Here is a 26,253-nt window from a genome sequence, read left to right on the forward strand (position 1 = left end):
AACATGGATATGTCACTTCCCTGAAAAATCTATCAAACTAAAGCAGCAGGCGAGGATCAGCAGGATTTAACTGGACCACTAGGAAGCAGGTCCTTCATGTACTTGCTTTGAGCTGCTCTCTTTGGCACTGCATTTCAGGGGTTTTATAGCAGAGGGATGTAGGCTGGGTTTGTTTTATTTGGTTTTATAGTACTTTTCCAGCCTTTCCACTGGCAAAGATGAAGTCCTAATAACATTGAGGTGTCTGTGTGAGTCTCCACCAAGGCCAGACCAGTAACTCTGAGAAAAGGGAATTGTCCCACTCAGTTCTTGGGGATGAAGACTTCAATACTCATTATTAAGAACAACTTAAAACAAAAGAAAGACCACCCTATCCATGCGGTGGGGGTGTCTGTATGCTGATTCACAGTGACCTTTGGTGGATCCAGGATATGGCTTAAAACAAACAAAAAATAAAGCATGATTTTGAAATGGCCAGTGATGATGAAACTGTTGGTTGGGAAGTTGTTCTCATGTTACTACTCCCATTTAAAAAGCACATCCTTCCCAATCTGAATTTAACAGTGTCAGCTTCCAGTCACTGGCTCTTTTTATAGCTCTGTCTATTAGATTGAAGAGCTCTCCTGTTCTGCGTTCCTGTACCCTGTCTGAATACATCTGGATTGTCATTAAGCCACCCCTTAACCTTCTCTTTGTTAAGCTAAGCGTATTGGGGTCCTTGAATCTGTCACTGTAAGGCATGTTTTGCAACGCTTCAGTCATTCTCGTGTGCCCTCTCCCATTCATCACCATCCTTCCTGAGTTGCAGACACCAGAAATAGCTGCAGAGTCCCACTAGATGTTACACCAGAGATATTTCACTCCGCTATGTTTTCAAGTTTCCAACGTTGTGTAATAGGATCCCTCCTCCCCCCAGTGAAGTTCTGGTTCCTAGAAGTGTGGCTTCATGTGTTCCCACATTAAACTGGCTGTGTTTGCTTATATCTGGTTCATGAAAGATGCAGGTCTGAGGAAGAGACGATCCATGTACCAACCATGGTCCTACTCCGAGTCTCATCAGCAAACTTTCATTGTAATGCATTTTGATTTTTTACCATTTGCTAAAAATGATGAACTGAAACACAGCCACTTGGGATGATTCTCTGATATGTTTAAACATATCAGCGGGGTTTTCATCCATTTAGCGCATGCTGTGTTGATTTTACATTGTTTTAGCCTCCTAATAAATGAGATAACATTAAGTCAAATGCCTTGCAGAAGTCAAACGTAACAGTGTTGATGAAATGTACTAAATCAATCAAATCTATAATCACATTCTTGAAAAATTATATCAATTTCATTTAATAAGATCTATTTTCCATTAACTCATGTTGATTGTAATGAATTATTCTCCTTAAATTGTTATTAATCAAGTCCCTTATCAGCTCTTCCATTATTTTTCACAAAATCAACATCAGACAATCAGATTTATAATTACACAAGTCATCCTCCTCATCGACGTTTATGCATTGGCACAAAGTCAGCTCTGCTTCTGTCTTCCGGAAAACTCCTGGCCTCGCAGATGCTGCTGGCCTGGGGCGCTCCTGCGACAGATTTTAAAACTCTCAGGCACTGAATATTGAGGGTTGCTGATCAAAATAAAACCTCTAGCTGTAGAAGCAGCTGTTTAACATCCTGAGTTGGAACTGAAGACATTTCACATCGTCATATTACATTGCTACTTCACTTAGCTTTTTTTCCCCCAAAATAGAGAAATGAAATATTTAATATCTGCCTTTTATGCATTCTTTCTTTAATGTCTGCTCTTCTGTCTAGAAAACTACTTTTAGTCTCTTACATCTAAAGAACACTTCCCTATTACTCTCAGCTCTGCTAGCCATAGGTTTAACCTAACAGCCTTCTGCTTGGGGTTGGTTTATGTTCCTCATTACCCAGTTTCCCTTTCTTCCTTCGAGTGAATTTAGACCTACTTTCACTCCCCTTTGAGCTTCTGTTTTAACCAGAATAACCTCCTCTTTCTCAACACTGAGACATTACCAGATTCCCTAGAAGCCAGAGTGCTTTTAAACAAAGAGTTGCCAATATCATTCACATCTGTTTAAAATCGTCCAGGTGACCTGGCTTACAACACTGAAAAGCAAAGGGACCTACTGTTGGCTCGGGCTTTCTTCCCTCTGTGCCCAGCACATACAATCAAAATGGGGTGACCTCTGTGCTGGCTGTAGCTAGTTTTTGGATCTGTGATCAGTGCTCCAGCTGTCAAGATGATGCAGTAGAGGATCCTTCTGGTTTTGGTTAGGAGATGCTCTTCAATGACGTTTAGAAATTCCAACAACCAGCAGCGTGAGTCCTCCAGCTCACACCATTCAAGTTGAGGTTCCCCACAACAGCACAGGGAAGTTTTCTTAATTATTTTATAGATACGTGACTAAGAGGTCAGTGAGATTTGATGGTCTGAAGAAGCATTTTCTTTTGGCTTTTATTTGTATTTGAGGTCACTTTCTTTTAAGTTTCTAGTGGTGCTTGGAATGCAGCAATGTCACTTCTGATATTGATTGTCCCTCCTGCACCTTCTGTGCCCACTCAATTCTTTCTAAATAGGTTACAACTATTGATTTTAATATTCCAGGCACATGGATTTTCTCCCCAAGTTTAAGTCATGCTCTCCAGGTAGAATTTGTACTCATAAATTAGTTGTTTCCACTTTTTTTTATTGCTCAGACTCACTGCACTGCTGTACAGGCAATTAATGCTCTTCCCACTTCCCTTGGTGCGTTCATTAACTCCCTTCTCAACACCTTCATTTTCTTCCTTGGGCCAGGGATGCAGATGGATGCAGAATAATTTCTGTGTTCCTTGGCGCTCTCCAGTGCCTCTTCCTGCTCATCCAGTCCAAGTGCCTCTTCTTCCAGAAAGGCCACCAGTCCAAAGAGCTAGCAGGAGACACATAGCAGAAGGGAAAACCTCAACCCAACCACCACCAGTTGCAGCACAGATGCATTTCAGGGTCGTCATTGTAGTGGATGCAGAATGACTCAAAAAAACAATCTGTCGTACGTCTGCTTCGGACAGTCTCCAACCTCCTGATTTGTTCTGGCTGCCACTTTCCGTATCCAGCTCGACCTGCTGCGGCTGTTCCCTAAGCATACACAAGTGCTTTTACTGGGCTGCCACAAAATCATCACATTTTTGGGAATAATCTCACTTGCCTTTTGGTCCCCAGGGGATTTCCAGCGATTTTTGCAAACCCCAGTGTTGGGGAGCTAAGCCAAGAGAGAGGGACAACTGTGCTTAGGGCACCTGCACACGTGGCTTGAGATCTGAAGATTTCCTCTCACCTGCTCATCTCCTGCCTTTGGCATGCGCTTCAAGGTTGTGTTGGCTTGAATCCAGCCCAGGCCAAGCTGTGCTGACTGCATAACACATTTCTGCTCATTTTATCTGTCTCTGCTGGAAAACAAGAAAAAACCAACCAAACCTTTTCTTGCAGGTCCTAAACATTTTGCAGCCAAGGGCTGGAACAGAGACTTCTGATGGTTTTGAAAAGTCTCCCATCTGGGTGATTTCATTTACAGCTCGTGCATGGTAATGTATTATGTTAGAGAATCACAGTTTCAGAGGAAAACCAAACCACAGCAATTCTCCAGATTCGGCCCTTGCTGGGCTCAGTGACTGGGGATGTGCCTGTCCCTACTCTTGAAAATAACCCCCTCCATCTTTAATCCAGCTGGGTATTGAGGGGCAAATCTGTGAGTAGAGAAGTGAAGAAGTGTGAGAGAAGAGAGCAGAAAGTCTGTAAAATAAGCAAGTTACAAAATGCCCCCAGGTTGCTCTAAATTATGCATCCTGACTGTTGGGAGGTGTTCAAGGTTGTCTTCTTCTTTGAACAGCTCTCCTCCTGGGTACTCACCGTCATTTTCTGGGATGCCTCTGCTGTGGGTTTATGGTTACTTTTCCTTCCCCTTCATTGACTTCTAAACAATTTCTTTGCTACCTTTTAAAATTCCGAATGTGATGAGTGAGGCCCCCCTTGGCTGAGTGATGGAGGAATGGGAAAGGGATAAATGGTCTCTAGTAAGAGGTCTGTGCCTGCTGCAGGGCAATTGTCATCGCAAGCTCCTCGCGGTGGTTCCCCCTCTTTGAGCCCAGGACAGACGGGCGGTGCGGTGTCTGCAGGGACCCTGCACAGCCCATGCTTGCTCACAGCCCTGCTCCATCGCCTGTGCAGAGCCAGGAGCTTCACTGGGACAAACCGGAGCTCCCTGCCTCTTGCCAAAAAACATGGGGGCAGTTCTGGGAAAAAGCCTGAGCTGCTCATTTCTTTAATGTGATTGGCGCTCGGTTCGGTTATGAATTTCATTTTGAAATTGTAGCTTCTACTTTTTTTTTTTTTTATTAAAGCCTCTAAATTTCATTAGTTTGCACTTACAAAAATAAACCTGGCATCAACTAGTAAGCTCTCCTGCGATTGTGTCATCAATTTACCCTGCCACTGAAGCAGCCCCGTGTCACGCCTGGCACAGTGACAGCACCCAACTTCAATCCTGCGGCTGCCTGCAGTCATCTGCCCTGCCTGGAAGCAAAGCGGTACTTTCATGGACTTCCCTGATTAGGAACTTTGGTTTCAAGGTTTCGGGGCGGGGGTGGGTGGGAGGAAGTTGATTGTAAATTTAGTTCCTGCATCTTAGTCATTTCTGAACCATGGGTCATTAAGCACACATTAGTCCTGCAAGCCATTTGTCACAGGGGCTGCACCAGCACACGGAGTGCGGCTGCTGCCTCCTGGAGCACCCTGCCTGCAACCCATGGGCATCTTGGGGTGGTGGGGGCACCCACAGCCTGTGGGACTGACACTTTTTAACCAGGCAGATCCCAGAGAAGAGCCAGAACGGTGGCAGTCCTGAGTGCGAGTGTGGCTGATAGCATATAAACATCCTGGGAGTTGTGACCTCTTCATATTTTACATTAAAGCACCTTGTCTTATAAAACATCTCAGCTCCATTGCTTATCGTCTCCCCACGTTCCTGTGCATTTTTGACCTTTGCCCCTAGGCAAAGGTTAAACAGTTTCAGGCTTCAAGCATGGGGTCAAGGACTCGCCAGCCCTAACAGAACAAGCGCTATTTGTTGCTAGCGTAAACTCTGGTTTTCTTTTAATGAAAAAGTCGCGTGTGTCTCGCAGCGTGAAAGATAAATCTGTGAGCATGTGAGAGACCCGTCCCGAGACGTGCTGTGCTGGCCGTGCTCAGCGTCAGCCAGGGTCACCTGAACGCTTGCGATGTCAGTCTGTCCGCAGGCTTGACAAACAGCCCGAGGAAGCTGGCTCCTTTAATAGGCTTCAGGGTTTTATTTATAGCCCCTTTGAATAAGTGCAGCTGATACTTAAGATCGGCAGATTTAATGACAGTGAGCTGGCGAAAGGCCAGGTCTGCAAATAGTGCCACTAAAAGTCTTCTCCGCCATAAAATTTGTTTAATGTAAGAAATCATATCGTGCAGGGTTTTGCCTGCCATTTTTATAATTAGCAGGAGAAATCTCCATTTCGCTCCTAAGAGCAGCCAGCACTTTATGAGATGCGGCTGTCTTTTGGTGGTGGCGGCTTTGAAATTTATCTCCACATTTGGAGGGACTCTCATGCTCTGTGTCCCGGGGAAAGGGAGCCTTTCCCACCCCGGATCTCCTCACACTCCCCCAGGGATGTGGGGAACAGAAAAGAGCAGCAGGACCTGTGCCACGTCCATGTGGTGGCTGGTCACAGAAGAGGAGGATCACACCCCATATGTGCCAACCCCCAGGACCAAATCCTTGCCAAGGAGCTGCCAGCCCGTGCAGTGACATCCTTCTGAGATTTGACCAAAAACCCATCAAACTAAACAGAAAGACAGCTCCCGGGCTGGGCAGACGGGAGCTGGGAAGTTTGTGATCTATAGACATGCAAAATTCATTGAAAACACCACACTTTGTTCTCACTTTGTCAATGTTTGATAACTTTGTGATATTTTTCTCTAAAGGGCCACGTTAGATTTTTATAACTATTCTCACTTTTTACAGACCTCTCAATCATATTAAAAATCCGTGGTAAATTACCTTGAAATGAGTTATTTTATTCCCCTTTTTTCCTTCTTGTAGTAGAACAGAAATGAGCTTGGGTGGTTTTGCTTACTAACCACAACAAATGCCTAACAACACAGAGAGCAGAGCACAGTACCTTGTGGCCTGGCATCGTCCCTGCCAGCATCGCTGCCGATGGCAGCGTGTCCCTGGGAGCAGCCTTGCAGGTGAGTATCTGCCCGGGGGCTTGCAGAGGGACCCCAGGCTGTGCTTGGGGAAGAGGGGAGATCTCCTCTTCCAGCCCAACCCACGGACAGCTCTCCTTCACAAAAGGCTTTTTTTTGGTGTCGTACAGGTTTGCTCTCTCTGAGGGACCAGTGCCTTAAAAGCCTATGTGTTTAGGGTGATAAAAAGCAAGAAAAATGCTAGCAAAAACCAAAAGGTTGGAAATCCCACTAGGTTTTGCATTTAGATATACAGATGCATTTCAGGAGCTCTCTGCCTGTGACCTAGGTACAGTGCAATAGCAAGCTGGTTGCCCACTTTCTCTTCGCTGTCGTCACCCCTCCAGCCCTCTCAGCAGAAGAGCTGAGAAATAGGTGTTTGCTTGTCTTATTTTCTGAAGGGCTCCCTCAAGACACGTCCTCTATCTGCACACCTCTGGAGCGGCCGTCACCACTCGCCTGTGTCCCACATCACCTCTGTCCCATGATGGCCCATGGGGCTGCGAAAGAGTCTGGAGGAGATGGGATTATTCTGGTAATCTTTATGGGAACAGCTTTCCCTGCTGTTTGCACTGTATATAGCCACTGGACCTCCTGCCATCTCAGCAATACACAGATTTTGGTCCAGCTCCCTCCCATTATAAAGATTAACCGTGGGTGAGCCCTGGCCAGCTCCGTGATTTAGATTACCCATTTCTGTAATGGACCTAGCGCTTGCCTGGCTGCAAGATGGGCTGATATTTATAGATACACTCTGGATCGCAGATAAAATGCTGTATCTTTAGTTGAAGATGCGAGAGTTGACTAGTGTCCTTTCCATGGGATATGGTTTAAAGCTGAGGTACTTCAGGAGTACCTTAATACCTTGCTGGCCTGGGACCTACATTCAGATGAAGCTTTAAAATTAAAAAAGGCAGGGGAAGGAAAATAATTGGGTAGATTGTGCTGAAAAAGGTCCTAGGTGTGGCTGTTCACTCAGTCTTTTTTTAATTTTTAGGCTTTTCCTATCACATTTTCCCTCCAGGAAGATGAAAAATTGAAAGAGCTGGGCAGAGAGTATCTCCTCTTCAGATAGATACAAGTGCGAAGTACACACACGGACATTTATGTACTGGAAGGAGGATAACTCCATCTCACGGAGAAGTGAACGTGTCTCCCTCAATTACGGCTGTGCACATGGGGCCCAAGAAGTCACCGGGGGAGCTGCCAGTGGCGGGGTCAAGTACAGGGAAGATGAAGTTCATGCCCTTACAAGACACCATGTGCCCTATTTCCAGGTAACAAACAGGTGTGAAAGAGGCACCTTCCTGGCTGTACATGTGTTTAGAACTGAATTTCATGCTTTGTTAGTCTTAAGGGTCCCTGGAGGGTCCTTTGTGCTGCGTGGGGGGGATTTGACCTTGGGAGATGTTTGCTGGTGCTGTGCAGGGCGGCTGCAGGCTGCGGCTTGTGATGTCTCCTGCAATGGCAGGATCCGTGCTGTGCCCGCCAGGACGCTCAGCCCGGCTCCACATCGGCCAGAGCACAGCTGTGAAACCCCCTTTGGGAGAGGTTAGTGCTGCTCAGGTGCAGCCACTTTGTGGTGGCATCTAGGAGCGATGCTCCATCTGATAAATGGACCCTCCCCTGATGCTCTGTGGTAAGCAGGGCCGGGTAGCTTTGCTTTTCACCAAACACCTTCTTTCCAAATACACATGAGAGGTGTTTCCAGTGATGTGATAAGCAATGGAGGCTGGCAGTTGTATTTTGAGCCCCAAAAAGGTCTTTCAAGATTTTGAAATGGACTGCCACAATCCTCCAAGAGACCTGACCCCGGCAACCGACGTGTAGGAGCTTCAGCAACCCTTGTTTCAGGACACCGACTCTCTCTCCTGCTGTCAGCTGATGCTACAAATCCAGAGGCTTTTCCCCAAAAATTTATTAATTCAAGTGAGTTCCCTGTACAGTTCTCACCCATGATCCAAACCCAGTGGTCAGGAACATGTTCTTCCCACCCTGTGTACCCTGGGATGACGCCAACACACCCGCAATCACTCCGGAAGGGAGCGGGAACACCGGAAGGATTTCAGGAGGTTTCTGGGGTGCAAGGACAGATCCTGCACCCAAGGCAAACGACAGCCTCTGTCCCTCTGGGGTGCAGCCAACGTGCACCCAGCAGAGATCTCCAGCGTTTGGTTACTTGGTACATGGATACTTGCAGGGTGATCTCAGCAACTGGCTATTGTACTGATGTATAAAACTTGAGAACTATCTATTTAATGGAGGGTAGAGGGAGCAATCCAGCAGATTATTTATAAAGACTCAATCCCAGCTGAATTTTGACAGAGCCTTGCTGTAGCCCCGTCCCGCGCACCCAAGCATGTCCTCTCTGGGAACGAACATCATAAAAACGCATCTGCAGCACAGATATTGGTATGGGCATCTGAAGTGAGCTCTGGCCACATCAATACTCGGCAGAGGAGGAGGTTTGAGCTCTGAGCTTCGGACACTGGTTTGAACGTGCTTGAGCTCCTCAATCATGTGGAGCTTGTGCCCAGGGCCTTATCCCTTCGTAGACACCTACCCGTCCCATGTCCTGTGCAAGGCACTGTTACAGCCTGAGCATTAGTGGTAAATGGTAACATTAAAATAGCACATTTGCAGAACAAAAGTGATTTTGCTACAACATCTACAATTTCAAGCAGTGAAAGCACCTGATCAGAGCATGTTATGCTTTGCTAGCATATAAATCGTGAGCAGAATAGGGCATTTCACTCAGAAAAGCTGCAAGTTTTGAAATAACCTGAGTTTTTCTGGCCCAAATTACTAATTGCAAATTAGTAGAATTTCTGGTAGAATGTCCTGTTTTTGCTGAACTAAACCCAACTGTATAATACCCTCTTAGCCTACTGGGCTTATCTCCAGAGCTCAAAGCTGTTCAGCTTCCTCATGTCTCTTCTCCCTCTCATTTATTTTCCATATGATAAATAATATAAAAAGGATTTTTAAAACAGAATAGGACAGAAGTTTTCTTTTTTAGTGCATGGTTTGCTATGGTATGGGGGAAGGCTGGAGAACCTGAACTATTATCAAGAATGCCACTCAAATTACAATATAATTGTCTGAAAAAAAAAATTCTGGCAGCTAATTCTGATTGCAGTGCACATTTCTGTGCCTATGACAAATGATTTCTAAAGTTAGACTCAAGGACACCAAGCTTCCAAGAGGTCACTCATCTACGGTGTTTATTTTATTTGCCATACCAAAAGAAGTTTTAAAACAGTTAAATTAAGAGGAGGGGGAGAAAAAAAGGATGATAAGCATGGATGATCTGAAAAAGATGGAAGCGTTTTGTTTTAAAAGGACTGATGCTCGGAGCCATAAAGTATGAAATACAGGAGGAAAAGCAGATTTGGGGCTAACCTACAATATCACATTAGACTTTAAAGCTGTTCCAACAGGCTAAGCATCTGAGAAAGAATCGGAGCTGCTTGTGATAAGTTGCTCCTCCTATCGGCAAACTGTCATCTGTCTTGAGTGAGAACATTTTGTCCACCCTACCAAAACAAGTCAGAAAAATTGGATAAAAACAAAAATATAAATCAGAACGGTAGCTGGGAGCAGAACTGAAATGATGGCAATTTCCTGGCAAGGATCGCTGTACAGCTAAATGTCAGACGTGGCAGAAAGAATTATACTTTCGACTTGAGGTCAGGAATTATGTGCGAGCATGTGGTGGCCAGACCCCTGGCCAGCGCAGCCACCACGGGACCCGCATGGCCTCCGGTGACAGCCACGGTGGCTCCGTGGGCAGCAGTGCCGGTGCGTGTCCTGGCTGCAAACTGGTCGGGAGCACCACAGCTCTCTCCCATCACTGTCCTACCAGAGGCTTTGCTCCTTCCCTGCCCAGCTCCACAGCATGCACCTCCCGTTGATTTTGGCAGGGTCCACGCTCCTGGGTCAGACCCTTTCTGCTCACAAGCACAAGCAGGTCTGCAGCTTGCTGAGGGTCTCAAGGCAATCTCTGTGACTGGAGCCAAGTGTTGCCAGAGATGCCCTGCCCTGCGCCTGACTCCCTGCAGACACTTTTCCACAGGATAAGTGGCTTGCAGATAATAATGAATTAAGTGCTTCCCAGGCTGTTTCTAAATCTAATCATTTCACCGCACTCCCAAAGCACCCCTGGAGCTACAGTGGCAGGTGGAGAACAGAGATGCACCCTCTCTCCAGGTGTGTGCACAAGTGCGGGGTCATGGGGACCAACTGCACCCAAAGTGCTGGCCGTCCCCTCTCCTCTGGGTCTCCTGCAGCGAAACCCCACTCAGGTCAGGGGGAGGAAAGGGTATGACCTGCTCCTTGGCTGTGATGACTATGGACAGCCCCTCTGCCTGCCCTCCCCTTCTCAGCCCCGCATGGGGAGGCATTTAGCTGTACCCACAGTTCTTAGTGCTTCACGTCCTCAGGCCAAGGGTACAGTGCACTGGGATATCCCAGGTGCATGTGTGCCTCTGGAGCATGGGAAAATATCTAGGCACATGGGCACAAAATCACAGCAGCACCTTGGCATTTGAGCTGGAGGCAAAGTGGGGTGTCTGTAACACCACTGGGGATGAACTGTGTTCATCATCTCCCAGGCAGAAACTCAGCAGCCCAGGAGAGTGGACATTGCTTTGTGCTTGAGGCATGCACCAAATTTAGATGGCGAGCAGCGGGAGGCCCAGGGACCTTGATGTCCAGGGCAGCGCAGGTGGAGATGGGCCATGGTGCAGCTCGCCAACCCCTTTCCTGTGTTGCACCTGACGTTCCCAAGCGTTTTTCTCCTTCACTTCAACACATTTAACATCATGTTCCCACCGCAGCAGCCAAGCTGATATCACTGGAGGCAAGACCTGAATCAGATCCTGAAAAAATCAGCTATTTAGATGCACCAGAGCTGCTGCACTCTCGACAGCAGTTAAACCACGAGACACCCAATTACAATTTGGAAACAGAGGTATAACAAGGGGGGATTTGGAGACACCCTTTTACAAAGTCACTGAATGGGAAAACACAGATGCTGGGCAGAAATGAGGCACATGGACCATCGGGTCGTGAGTGGTAAAGATGTGGCAATGTCAAAGGCTGGGGCAGCCTGGGGCCGGAGCATCACCTTTGAAAGCAGGCAAGGGAGGAGACTCTTCTCTGCCCCTAGTGAATGAGCAGCTGAAGGGGAATTACTGGCAAACTCCCCCAGACCCTTTGCAGGTGGGGAAGGGGGAACTGGAGTTGCTGCAAGGTCTCACAACCCCCAGCACCTACTCCCTGCCCCAAGGTCACTGCATCCCAGCACCCAGGAAACACCTTCCCTGACCCCCGGCAGCGCAAGAGTGGAGCATCCAATACAGCAGGGTTGTAGAGGTTCTCTGATAGTGAAGTGCTCTGCTTTAATTTGGATTTAAATTTTTTTTTGCAATATTATTCATTTTGCAACAGTTTGGTGCTCAGGGCACTGCAACTGCTTGTGTAAATCCAGATGAATGAGCAATATCTGAGCCTTTGCTTCAACCCAACTGGGAGCAAAACATCCTAACACATGAAGGCTGGACTGCTGGGTACTGGTACAAGTGCCAACAGCAAATGCCCATCTCAGAAAGACTAAGCGGTTTGTAACAGGGAGAGCGGGATAAGGGAGAGCAATTTATTCCCTTTTGGAAATAGCCCAACAGCAAGGACATCAGAGCTGCCCTTTAAGCAGAAGCTGCTGAGAGGCTGGTGCAAACTCATCTTGTAAGAGTATCATTAAATGCACATTTTGTTGCAAGAGGAGGGGTGACTCAGGCAAGGGTTAATCAAGGCTGTGCTGCGCACCTAGCACATGTACACCACACTTGCAGCAGTGTGGGTGCACATATATCTATATCTCACATAAAGAGGTATTTAGTTATCTATGGCATGTGGGCTGGGGAGCAGACAGGCTCTCCTCTCACCACGCTGGGGTGTGGGATGCCACACAAATTCTCTCCTTCGCTTCTCTGGAAATCCTGGCAAGCCCAGGGGAGCCTGCAGTTAATCAGCGCTGTGTCGCTGTGCTCCGCTGCGGGCAGCAGGACTTCACTGCGGCATTTCGGGAAGCCCTGGAGCAGCCGTAGCCCAGAAGACCACGTTCCCCCCCGCACCCCAGGGACAGCTGGGTGCTCAGCCCCTCGTGGGATTTGTCTGCGGGGTACTGCGTTTGCTGATGAGACCTTCCAGCCCCATTTATAAGAACTTTATTGTCTTTTTTTCTTTTTTGCAATGCAATGCCCTAACATCATGGTTGGTATGAAAGAGCTGGAAGATCAGCCAGGTCGCAGCCAGTCCCTCTTTGCTGTCAAACACACAGCAGAGGTCAACTGCTGCTTTGGTTGCTTTAGGTTGTGCTGTTTCTTTGCTTGCAAGCATTATCATATTCCCTCCCTGTACTGCACCACTGACAATAAATCCAAAGCAACCGGGGACCGAATTTTTGAAGAAGTTTCCCAAAGGGAGCGTCAATTACCTTTCCCTTTCAGCACTGCCGACATCCTCTGGCACTTACAAATCCCAGTTTTGTTTTGAGAAATGCAGCCACTTGCTCTAATTATTCAGCCTGCGTTCTAAGGCAAGCAAAAAACTATATTTAGTGGGTAAACTTAAAAAGCCAAAGGGTGGTTTAAATTGGTACAGCTCTGTGACTCCAGGCATGAAGAAGTACAACCCCTAACAAAGGCAGTCTGTGTGTATGCAATGGTTTGTGTGTGAAGTTATGGAAAAGGAGGAAGAACATTGTAGACTAATTCCTGAGGTCTCATTTTGGGTGAAATTCCTATGTGAAGCAGCTGGGATTGCTTTTGCTGCTGGGGATTTGGTTAGAGAAAACAGTGCTGTCACCTGGATTGGTATTTCTCTCTCTGGCCAGCACAGTTACTATATTCGAGCCTACCAAGAGCTTTCCTGCACTGGTGGATGTGGCATCATCAGCTTTGGAAGGGGAAACAGAAAAGCCTTTGGGTCCAGAAGAGGATGAAGGACAGACTTCCTCCCCCCAATCTGCCATCACCACAGGGACCAAGGGGTCTTCCTGGTGCTGGTATGGAAAGGCAGGGAGTTCCCAGGGGAGGAACTGCCCTCCTCTGCCCTTGGGTGACTTGTTCCCATCTCAGCACTTGTCCTCCAGGTGCTTTCTCTCACTCCATCCCCATCCCTTCCCCAGCATTCTCCATGGGCTGCCAGACTCTTTCCACATTTAGATGCCAGTCTGTCCTTGCTCATTGCTATTCTCCACCCATCTCCTCAGCTCAGCTTAGTTTCAAACGCGGATGCTTTGTCAAGGAGCCAGGATCCCTCATCAAAGGTGAAGGTTGGTAGATCAATGCCATGGATGCCTCCCAGAGCATGACCATCTCTGCACATCTTGTGCCTGCAGAGAGGAACCAGCCCCAGGGCTTGGAGGTGCTGAGGACCCTCCCTGCAGCAGGACTTGTAGATCTGCAGCTCCATCTCAGCTGCCAGCTTTTTTCCAGCACTTGGCTTCTCCCTGGGCTCACCAGCCCTGCTATGAGCACTGTGGTATTTGGGAAGCAGCAGCCTTAATTATCTTTTAAGTCTCATTATCCTCTTTCCTATAATCCCCTCTTTGCCTCTCCCTGGGGTTCCTTGTAGCACCACCAGTTTCACGGACAACTTGCGGACAAGCCACGTGGGATTTTCATCTAAATCACCCCAAAAGCAAGGACAAAATCCAAGGTTCATTACTCCTGAATCCAAATCAGACCACAGGCAGTGGCAACAACTCAAGAAGATGCAAATGCTTTTGTAGAAAAGCCTCTGCCAAGAATATGTCCCATTGCTGACAGCAGGGTTCAGGGGCTTCCCAGGGATTCCAGCCTGGTCCCATGGGAGAAAGAAGTGCTATCATCTTGGGACACAGAGCCTGGCTTCTGTGGTTTGTATTATTTGTAAGGAAAATATCCCTGTTTGTCTCAGACCAGCTCATTCTGAAATGTCAGAAATTAGGTGTCATTACTAGGTGTTATTACTCTGTGGGCATAAAGTCGTGCCTAGCCAGCAATCCAGCTATCTGCAGATAGATGAGAAGGATAATTTGATGCCATCTTTGGAAATGTCAGATTTTATGGGTGAATAAAATACATTCCATTATCTTCTGTTTATCAATATTGGGTGAAAACAGACTAGAAATTGCTTATAAATGGGCAGCATCAGGAAAAAGGCAATATATTTGTTACCCCTAGCATATGACCAGCCCTGGCAGCCTCAGACACCTCTGCAGAGTGTGTAAGAACCAAGTAAAGGAACAAAACAAGGCGCAGATGGAAAAAAGAGCAACCCCTGATACCTCTCCATTTACAGCTATTGCTGTACAAGTAGGTCCAGCTCCTGCAGTCCATAATCCTGGTCACACAAAATAAGATGGTCTAAAAGCCACTGCAGATTCTTGGTTTTGAAGGAAAATTTGAAGAACCTTGTAAGGATGTGTTCACCTGAGCTCTGAGCCAAAGGCAAAGCAGAGACCTGAGCCTGAATAAAAGGATCCACATAACCTGCAGAGCAGCAGAGTCAGTCACCTGGGGCTAGAGCAAGACGGGGCAGATGGGGATGGTCCAGTGAAATGCTGGTTGTTCATGTGGTTAAACTGCTGAGCCCAAGTCAAGTCAAAATCTGGGCACACAGAAAGGATGTGGTCCCTGACAGCACAGTAACAGTAAAGGGAGAGATTTCAGAAAGGAGAATAGAATAGCGGTGAATGAACTTTTCAGATAAATTATAGCTAAAGAGGAATGAAACATTATAGTTTCAATTACCGCTGTGCCCAGCCACGCAGACAGTAATTCAAACAAGAAACAATTGGTGGATTGTCACCCTCAAATCAGACACATACCATTTAACTCCATTTACTGAGGGTTCACTGACTGTATTTTGAATCAAATACAGCCATTAATGTGCAAAGATCTGAAAAATGCATGTGTCCCTTTTACAAATGTGACAGTGAGACACTAATTCCTGTAAAACCCTTTTTCTTCAGGTTGGGCTGTTCCTATTGCCTTTAGTTATGCAGATGCTACTTATCAAAAGTTTCCGTATGCCAAACTAGTTCTTTTGAAATGGCTTGTGCCTTTTTGTTCAAGGCACATGAAAAGCACAGCAAAACCCAGTCTTATATTCTGTCATCCAAACTTAGCAAACTGATTCGAAACAGAAAAATCTACTTTCATTAAAACAATTAAATCCTTACTATTATTGCAGTATCTGGCTATTACAGCACAAATGTAAATCATCAGTTACAGGAGCTAAAAGCTTTCAGATAGAATTGCTCTCGCATCTGCCCCACACAATGGGCAGAGGAAGGATGATGTACACTGGGCTTCTTCGGGGGCAACACAGCTGCCTAAATAAAAACATGTCATGTTCAGAAAGTGAATATTACTGTGCTGCCCTGTTTTGTTCCAGCACATGCCTATGGGCAGAGTGAGTGGGAGGAATGCTGCTTGGGATGAGAACAGCTAGCACCTTCCCCAGGTGATGCCTCCTCCCCTGCAAGGCTGGGTTTTGCATCATTTGAACCATGCAGTGGGCCTACACAAAGCTAAATATATGCCAAAAAATAGATTTCATGGGTGAATATGTCTTGTTCAGTGTGATATGGCGGAGTGTTTCTGGCACAAGGATTTGGGGATCATCTGTACAGTGCTTTTCTTTCCTTTTTAAAATAATACCTGCATGTATCCCATGTGTCTGCACCATCACACGCTTTCCATGGGGCCACAAAGTGTGTTGCCTAATAAAACCAGACCTTTCCATGAAACTTACTTGCCCTTCTGATCTGGTTGAGATTGCATCAAAGGGCAGATTGTTTAAATATAATTTCACTGGTTATTGGGTGGGTCATCAGAATGGGATATGAAATTTCAAAGACTTTTCTCCTGCTCTTCACATCATTCCAGGTCACACTTCCCTACAGGTGCTTCCCGTTGACTCAAGGACACTTCCAGGCAGCAGAATATCAAAGGAGCAGGGATGGACCGGCCAGCTCATCCTACACATTTTAAATTGCTTAAAAAGACCCAGAAGCCTTTTTGCAGAGAGAGTCTGTGGGCAGGGACTGAAATCAGTGCTCAGCATGTGGCTTAGACAAACAGAGTGGTCATTAGTGACTGTTGTCATTGTCACACCGGTGTAGACTGTTAATTCAGCACTGGAGTCATTAAAAACAAGCCTCAGTGGAGAGAGGGGTTTTTGTAAATGCTAGATGACTTGGCAAAAAATGTGGAAGACCCTCAGTATCCTATGTTGCTCGGCTTGTAATTCAGAACAAAAACTCCCAGGAATTTGCTGGGGACAGGATTAAGCACTAATTATTTTCTTATGCTGAAAACTGTTAAAACTCAACCCTGCTTTTCCTCACCCCATAATCAAGCTAAGCTCGCTGGTTGTGCAAGACATCCCTCTCTTCCCAGAGGATGTCACCACTTCCAAAGCCTTCACCCCAACTTTGCTCCTGGGTTCAGAAGGTGACATCACTGTCCCCAGTGCTTCTGCCAACCTCTGCCATCAGCTCAGGGGGACATTTGGCTCCATGGAGCCCCCACTTTGTGACTATTCCCATACGTCTGAGAGCGAAGGGCTCAGCCTGGTCCCACTCCTGCTCCTCTGAGCTTACAGTTAAAGAGCAGCATCCTCTATGCTGCATGGGTGTCCCTCCACTAGAGTTCCTCCTACCAGATGTTTTTAATTTATTTGTATTTCCAGCAGTGATAACTGAGTTATCAATTTTGTGCTCTTTTGGGCCAGAAGCAAAGAGATCAGAGAGATATTTTATACACCTAATTATAGATTATTTCCCATAGCTATAAAGCCACAGAGAGGCAGATCCAGAAGAGTGCTGTGAGGTGCTCTGTGTCCTCCTCATCTCTACTGACTTCGCCCTATTGCTCCCTTAGACTCCAGGCTGAACATCCTCCAGACAAAACAGTTGTCAAAACCAAGGGATACCTATTTCCCCACAGGACAAAACCTCTCCTTACCCCAGCAAAGAGCTGCTTAAAAGTCAAATTCATCTTATACAACGACTGGTTTAAGCCTTTAGCACCTCATAGAGTCAGGCTGAGATTTATCCCATTTCTGTACAATTTGGCCCATAACAGTGGCCTGGGGTCCTGCTGAAGGGTGAAAAAAATCATTTTCTTTCCCACTTCTGTTTCTGGGGGGCTTGCGTTTGGTGTGGCCCGTGTTAGCTCCCCACTCCCTGGGCCCAGCTGCGGTGCTGCAGAGCCACCCTCCATCCCATGCGGTCTGAGCTGCCTTCAGCATCTGCAGATCAGCCGGAGCTGCCTGGAGCACACTGCAGTGCAGAGCAAGTGCTGAAGTCCAGCAGATCCTATTTTTATACTTACGGAAAGAGATGGGAATCGTCTGTGTGTTGGTATTAGGTTTCTGGTGGTGACATGAAGAGGCCATCCAAGATGTATGGCCTAGCAAATGTACTGTAATGCACACATCACATTTGTTCTCCGAGTAAATAGATATTGTCTAGGGTACATTACATCCGTGCTTTCATGTTTAATTTAATGTAAGCGAACTGCCTTAATTTCTCTAAATTGTAGTAATAAACATAATGCTAACAGTGATATTGCTAATAATTTATTTTGCAAGTGATTAATCAACAATGAGCTATTTTAATTACCTGTTCTGAAATGCCAAACTCTAAATTAATTACGTGTCATTATATGAATTCATATGTGTGTATATATATACATACATATATATGAATTCCAAGGCTAATTAAAATGAATAAGCCATCAGACTTGGTGAATTCATATAGCTGAGGGAGGGATCTGCTCTCCCCTGCTCTTCTGCCTTTTTGCATTTCATCCTCAGCACAAAGTGAATTGGATTCCAGTGCTTTAAGCAAGTCATTTGTGCTGCTGAAAAATATATTACCAAGAGAAAGTAGCAAACTCCCTAGGTCCCACACTGCAAGCAGACATGCTGCTGCATGGCGTGGGCAAGGCAGTGGCGGGTGGGAACAGGGGTGGGAAGCGTGGGCTGCAGCACTTCTGCTGGGGGAAATGCAGAGTGGGACTCTTTCAAGTGGTCTCTGTGACAGACCTCAGAACTCCCTGGAAATAAAACCAAATGGGAACTCACATGGGGGACGAGGAGGTGATGCAGATTCCATTTACTCAATCATTACCAATTTGCAACATCAAAATTGTTGTTATCAAATTGCAACAATTTTTTGAGGGAAATTGGGGGGTGAAAATAACAGATTTGGGGCACAAACAGAGAATTTTCCTTTTTGCCTGGGACTGGGGCTGCATCTAGAGACGCTACAAGGCACAAAGCTGACAGCATTGGGGTATTTAGCAGCTGGAGCATCCCCAAGTGCCCAGAGTCAAGGCTGGGCAGAAAGGGGAGACCGTCTCTTTGCATTAAGACTCAAGTCCAGAGCGCAGAGCCAAGAGGTCCCCAGCCACCCAGCACTGGCCCGACCAGCGGCAGTGGTCTCCAGCATGTTGGTGCTTCCTTGGCATGTGCAGCACGAAGGGGCAGGGGAAATTCAGGGGAGGGAACCCCTACCTGAGGGGTGGGGAGTGAGATGGTCCTAACGGCTTGTAGCACCGGCTTGAAGAACAGGATGATTAATGAGAGCAATGGCAAGAAGGAACCAGAAACTAAGTAATAAGACCTTTATTTGATACATAATACCACTGGGACCTTCTATAAAGAGAATTCCAGAAGTAGGGCTAAGTTTCGCTGGTTTGGGAATGCATCAGGAAGGGGAAAGTATTGCTGACTTTGCAGTCAAACGCCTGGGCTGTACACAACCAGGGCTGCAGTGCTGTTCAAAGTAAGCCCGGGACATGATAATTTGGTCATATATTTTCAGGTGGTGGAAAGACACCCTGACTTTTGATTTACTGTGCAGCGTGGATCTATGCAATGTTGTGGTTTTAAAATGCAGTGTCCAGAGCCCGATTCAGTCACCTGATGGTTGAATTCCAGCTAGGAGATGAAGAAGCCATTCTATAGATAACAAGAACTTCCAGCCAAAAATTACTTATGGTTTCAATTGAAGGAGAAGTGGCTGATAGTTTAGGTATGGATGTCAGAAACACAGCAGTTAACAGGAGAGACGAATGAGAGATTGGGAGGTGATAACTTAGATAAATTGGTGTCTCATCCATATTAAGGAGACAGCTCATCCTTGGTTGCTGCCGGATGACATGAACAGTGGAGTGTATATGGATACTAAAATACATTGGTCTTAAAGTTAAATCCCCAAGAACCATCAGAAATAAGTCTCAGAAGCCAAAGTGAGATCTGATGCACACTGCAAAAATATGCAGACTGTCAGAGCACACTGCTCTCTCCATATAACTTCCACCATTTGTGGGACAATTATAGAGAAAAAGGTACTGTGATCTGTAAAGCAGTTCCCGGAGTGGTTTTATTCACTAACTCAATGCTATGCATAATCATTGCCAGCAACATCTCCAGAGGTGTGTGCATAATAGAGACATCAAGTCAATGAGTCAAAACATCAGAAAATAAAAGTCAGATGAACATCGCATTCAAAAATTATATCATCTGTCATTTAACACTGTCTGAAGACCTCCTTATTGAAATAATACATCTAAACCAAAAGTTACCCCAGGCAGTAATACCGTATTGCGCTGTGTTTAGGATCCACCAGGAATCACGGTTTCCTGCAACTTGAGCTGGCTGCCAGAGAAAGCGAGCAAGGGTTATGAGCCCTATGGGGATCTTCAAACAGAAGCACTCAGAAGACCTATAGAGGGGAAACACAGGGTGCTGGGAGGATCTGTTCCTCTCGTGCACCTTCTTCAAAATATGCCAAGGTCAGTAGTGACTCCCCAGTGTCACCCATTTCTTTTGTTGTATAGGCATGTATAATTATTTTTCTTTTAAGACTCAAATTAACCTCGAAAAAAGGCATTGTAACCAAATGCAAAATTAATTTGCCCAAGCTGACATTAGACTTCACTGGATTAGATCCATCATTCCTCCTGTTCCAAAACACCCATCAAGATAAGAAGTTTTTTCCTTTTTGAGAATGAAGGTCTAGAAGACTTTTAAATCCCCTAACCAAATTCTTATCCTGCTGTTTTCCCAAAGCACCATGTATAGCATCATCTCTGCACTACAGCTTGAAAAGAACAATTCCCTGCAGATGCATGCATCTGAGGCCAGGAATATCTGCTCCATGATGCTTTGGCAGGGATATCACAGCATGGCCCATAAGGCAAGTGTGTATATATATATATATGTACATATATAGGGTTATTTTTTATAATATATACACACACACGTATTTCTTAAAAAACAAGGCTTTTATTCCAGGCTTGATTTTCTCTTAAACCATATAAAATCATAGCCTATCCTGTTGTACTGAAGGATAATTAAAAATCACCAAGTTGGTTCTAAAGTTGCCAGGTTGGTTATAATTTCCCACAAGATCCTAGTTACAGGCACAGGGAGAACGATAGCTTCGCTCCCCTCTTTTTGCCAGCTGCCTGGATCTCTGTACCAGCAGCGAGCGCGGGTGCCCGCAGCGGCCGCGGTGGTCCCACCCCGCATGTGGGCAGGTGTGGGTGGGAAGAGCGAGTGCCGCGTAATGAGTCCAGGTTGCTCCAGGGTGTAAGAATGAGCAATGAGCACCTCTGCTGGAAGCAAAATCAGGAACATCGGTGAGCTTTGCTACTTAGATAACAAATCACTGGGTGTGCTTGAGGGTTCATTTTTCATTGGAAAACACCGGTGAAACGAGTACTCTGCTGCCTCTCTCTTTATTGTTCATCAGTGCTTATTTGCCCTTTATTTCTTGGAAAACGCATGGTGCTTAAATGGGTTGAAGAGTGGACTTTGCAAAAGCTCTAAGCCACCTCTTTAACGCCAAAGGCTTCGTAAAGGGTTCATTTTACTCTCTGGGAAAATCTCTGTCTTCCCAGTTCACTCGCCTCCCTCTCTCCCCCATCCATCTAGATTGCCTCGTCTGTATCTGAAGGCATGCTTGCCATCCTTTGAAGAGGTAGTCTCCTCTGAAAAATCAATAGTTAACATTGTCTTTAAATAGTCTAACATTTACCTTTACTGCAGTTTCCATTTCTTTCTGCGATTGCTCAGATGTTTGTATTAGCCATGTACTTCCCTTATTTCTCTGCCTGTAACCACCGACCAGGAGCTTTGCAAGGATGGCAATCCTGGTATTGTAGCTCACGGCCACAAATAAGGAGACTTTAGCAAGATAATTGAGAGGACTGGAACTCACTAATTGAAGCATCTTTAATTTATGGAAGACATCAAGTGAGAATAATTACAAGCAAAAGGGTAGCGTAAATCCCTGAAGAAAATATATCCTGAATGCAGTTTTCCTGACAAGCAAATCTGAATGCTGGCCCAAAGGTCAAAAATAAAAGACTGTGAGCTTCAACCTCCCAAGCCATCCACCTTTCCTTTCCCCTCTTGTCAAGAAATTGTCTAGGGGTTCATTTAGAAAGCTGCTTGTTCCGAGTAGGGCCGTTTGCAATCTGGGAAAGTTAAGCAAATTAGCAGAATTATTAGGTAAGAGGCAATTCTCCACAGCCTGCAAAGCAACCGCTTGTTAAATTAGCTCACACGAGAGAGTTGCACTGATCGAATGATGGTTGCAGTGTTTGCAGAGAGGAGGCTGTGCAGGCATTTTCTTTGAAATAACACTGCTGTACTCCAGCTGAAAAATAAAAAAAGGGGAGTTTGTGCAGATTCCCTGGCAGGCCGGGACAGGCTCCTTGCACAAATGTACTGGAAGATGCCTTTGTCTTTTACACACATGCCTGCTATGCAGTCCTTCTGCAACAATAATAATAAGAATAATAAAAACTAATAAAGAAAAACCCAACACCTTCAAACTAGCTACTAAAAATACTTCTAAAAATAGGGAGGGCTGCAGGAGGGCCGATGCCATGAGACCCCTGGAAGCAGGTGGTTCGTTGCACCCGCTCCCCTCTGGGACTTGCAAGGGCACCTGGGGTTTTGCAGCCTCACCATCCTGCGACGACTTCGGGAATGGATCTTCCAGCAGCAGAAACAGAAATCAGAGTCCTAAAAGAAGGCAAGGAGAGGGTGGCTCACACATGGTTTCTGACCGCTCTGTCTCATTTTTATATACTCTTTGGCTATTGATTTGATGTTTTTATACTTTATGTAGTGCACTTAGTACAGAAAAAAATGGATTAACCAAGTAAATGTGCTTTATTAGCGGGTCTCTGATGGAAAATTATGTCAGTTTTCCATTTAAAAGATGCATCAGATTAATACACTCATGAATCAATTTGTCTGTGCTTGAAAACCTACTAACACCCCACATAAAAACTTCCAGTGTCAAACTGCATGCTGGATATAATAATCAAAGTTTTGAAATGAAGAAAAGGTATTATTGGGAAATCTTTGCCACTTCCACCACAGCTGAGAATGAAATACTCATCCCCAAAATGAAGTGAGGGTGTTACACCAGGCTTAACTCCAGCTTCACTCGTAGCAGGTGAAGTTGCCTTAGTAAAGTCATGGAATCGGATCCTTCAACATCAGTGAAAGCAGCAAACCGCTGGGCATTTCCAGCCTCACCCTGCCTATTCAGAAGTGCAAAAAGCACCCGCAACTGCAAGCAGAAGAGCTCTGGTGACCAACGGTGTCTAAAACAAGGGCCAAGACACTTGCCGGCTCCCTCCTCACTGCACCACAGAGTCTGACAACCCGCTACGAGCCCAGCAGTGAACACTGGCCGATCCTGCAATAACTCTGCCGGCAGATCAATGGGGAGGGTTCAGTGAGCACTGGCTCCTCTGCAGCCCTGACGCCCGTGAGGCTCCTGCGGATGTCAAGTGGGGCATTTGCCCACGGGGAATCTGCAAAGTCAGGCTGGGCGTATTCACCAGATAAATCCTCTGCAGTTGCTGGTGATGGACCTGAGCCACGATGCAGAATCTCTGGGTCTGGATTTGACTTTTCTCCCACGTTTAAGAGGTATGGGGTCTGGAGTCGGTTTAAGTCTCTGCCCAGCTGTTAGTTAATAGCTACTTTCTGGCTGTTCCCTGGTTTCCTAAAATTCCCCCTTTTTTTTTTAATTGACTGCTTCACACTGCACCCTCTGCTTTAAAATGAAGAAGGATACAACCCTTAAGCCTCTACAAATGGTAGTTTTGGGGTCAAGATCATTGGGCTTGGGAACTACTGTCTGTTGAACACTGTCCTATGGCAAAAAAGGTGCAGGTTTTTTTTCTTTATCTGCTTCTTTCTATGACTGACAGATGTCCCAGCTCAAAGGGTTGTCCCAGGTTTTGTCCTTCCCAGGCTTTCTTTGTCTCATTGGGCTATGCTTCTCACCATGGAAAGACAGATTATGCCTTTTCTTTCCAAGTGATTCACTTTCCCCCTAAATACTTAACAACCAACATGTCCCCCCACTCTTTTCTCTGTGCAAAAACCTCAAACTCTTTTGCAAAGATAGACGGGGCAAGGTAGCTATGATTACTGTCCATCTGGGAATACTGCTGCCATGGTATTAGACAAAAGTCTACTTATATTTCATTGCTGTGTGTCATTACTAAAGCACGGAGCATGCTGGAATTTCACAAAAGAGGAGTTTTAGCACAGGAAGGGAGAAGAGGGCTCAGGGTTGGAAATGCCCTTTAAATTCTGCGGGAGTCCCTGCAATGGAAAGTCACTTCATTAGATATTTCCCAGCCATCAGCACTCGGAGCCAAAGCGCTGAGCACACCTCGCTACAGCAGACAGAGATCAGCTCAGTGCAGGGCATCACCAGCCACGTAAGCCACCCCGTGAGGAGGCACAGCTCTTTCTCCTACTCTTGGAGTAAAACTACAAAGGCACAAAATCAGAAGCTTTGGCAGCCAAACTGGGGAGCAAAAGAGATTGGAAGGAGGGCTATCATCTTTAGAGGGGGTGTTTAGGGAAACACAGACCTGTCTCCAGCCATGGTCATGGGCAGGAGTAGCCAGTATGAGCCAATTGTCCTACAGTAAATTGTCCAGCAACCAAGTGTCCCCCTTAGCAAGGGGGTGGCAGAAGCTGGGGGAAGAGGAGCCCAGGAGCAGAAGAACAAATTGCCTTACAAAAGGGGGATAGAAATTAATTCCTTCCACAACACCGAGGAGGGACTACAGGATCATTCACAGAATCACAGAATCACAGAATGGTGGGGGTTGGAAGGGACCTCTGGAGATTACCCTGTCCAACCCTTTGCTTGAGCAGGCACCCCCAGAGCAGGGGCACAGGGTCGTGTCCAGGTGGGGTGTGAATGTCTCCAGGGAAGGGACCCCACAGCCTCTCTGGGCAGCCTGTGCCCCTGCTCTGGCACCCGCACAGGGAAGTTTTTTCTCATGTTTAGGTGGAACATTATTTGTTCCTGATCTAGTGCAGCATGGGGCCACCTCTTACCCCTGGCGGGATATCAGCTCATGGCTGAACACTTGTGTTATTTGGGAAATAGTTTCATACATATCTCTTTCTCCCCACTATCCCTCTCCCCACCTTTCCCCCCATAGCAGTAAAAGGAGAAAGCAGAACCTATCTGTCATACACAGCACAATGTGATTTATAGGAGGAGAAGGACAGAAAAAGCTGGAGGCAAATGTTATTGGAGGGAAGTGCTAAGCAATGTGAAATTTCCCATGTGCAGGTGGAAAAGAAGTCCTTGGTGCTCAGTCTCTTGTACCTTTAAAAGAAAGACTGGCCATGCTCTGCCTCCACCACTCAGATATTCAGCTCATTGTAGCCCACTTTTAGGCACAGCAGCTCAGATGGTGCTTCTGTGCTCAGCCCCAGCTCTGTGGTGCAACGCTACCTTGCAGCCCTGGGACTACATGGAACTTAGCAGTGTTTATTTTTGGTGTGGTACAATAAAAAACAACTATCTATAGCCTGCTGAGATGCCTGGGCATACATTAATATCACAAGCATGAGGTAAGAGTAGATGAACATTAAAATAGGGAGTCTGTCCAACCCAGGCAGACCAATTGCATAAGAAAATAATTTGCATGGAGCATTGACAGGCTATTTTCTGTCGTAATTCTGTTTGCTGAATATCCCAAAATGAAGGATTTTATTTCTTTGGAGAAAAAGGAAGATTTATCCACAGCCCAGGCTGGGGTGTTACTACAGCTCAGCGCTGCTGCAGTAACTGAGGTAATGCACGAACTCGCCAAGCTGCTACGGCTGGCCGTGCACGTGCTGTCTGTCCACATCAAACACAAAGTAAAGGATGTGTGCTTAAACCTCAGCCAAAGAAGTACATGCGGACACGTTTTATCTCACGGTTGCAAATAGCTCAGGCTGTGCAGGCCGTCGCCGTTGCACAGCTCACCGGGGTTGGGCAGCAGAGGAGCAGCCCGTGCATAGGAGCCGAGACGTCCTTCCTCTGCTCTTGCTTGGATGTACAGAAGGTACCATCACCCAGCCCTTTATTCCTTTGGAGAACACGTGCAGCACATCTTGCTGTTTATGTTTAATCCAAACTAATGTCCTACGGCAATCATATGTATGATTATGGCAGTCATTTTTAATTAGGGATTGTGTCAATAATATTGACATTTTCATCCCTTTTTGGGGAAGTAGAGGATATTTTCCTGCAGGTGAAGTCCCCTTTTTTCAGTTCTTTATCCCTCCAGCTGCACCCACTGTACGAAAGGGCTGTGCAGCTTATTAAAAAAATACAAGACTATTAAGTCCCTTCTCTATGCAAGTAAACTAACAGCGACTTAGGCAACACCAAACTCAAGGAATGCAGAAATGCAAATTCCCTCCATCTTACAGCAAGATTTACAATCTTATTCTAGGTGCAATATTTATTAACAGAAACCCTGGCAGGACCTGGGAAATGCTGGTGGCCCTGCAACGAAGGGGATGCATTCAATAGCTTGCTGAGAAGTGGACTCAGGCATGAATGGCTCAAGCCAGTCATTGTA

At 46.2% G+C, this 26,253-nt stretch overlaps 1 long non-coding RNA gene across 1 annotated transcript in view; it reads right to left on the bottom strand.

The window, feature by feature from the left end:
- Positions 1-1,319: 1,319 nt before the first annotated feature.
- Positions 1,320-26,253, bottom strand: part of LOC142064211 (uncharacterized) — a 46,405-nt gene continuing 21,471 nt past the window's right edge. The window contains exons 3-4 of the long non-coding RNA XR_012663036.1: positions 3,339-3,450; positions 1,320-3,139 (exon numbers count right to left, since the gene is read on the bottom strand). This is a non-coding gene — a long non-coding RNA (uncharacterized LOC142064211). The remainder of the gene's footprint in view (positions 3,140-3,338; positions 3,451-26,253) is intronic.

Source organism: Phalacrocorax aristotelis, chromosome 13 (assembly GCF_949628215.1).
Source record: "Phalacrocorax aristotelis chromosome 13, bGulAri2.1, whole genome shotgun sequence".
Classification (NCBI taxonomy): Eukaryota; Metazoa; Chordata; class Aves; order Suliformes; family Phalacrocoracidae; genus Phalacrocorax; species Phalacrocorax aristotelis.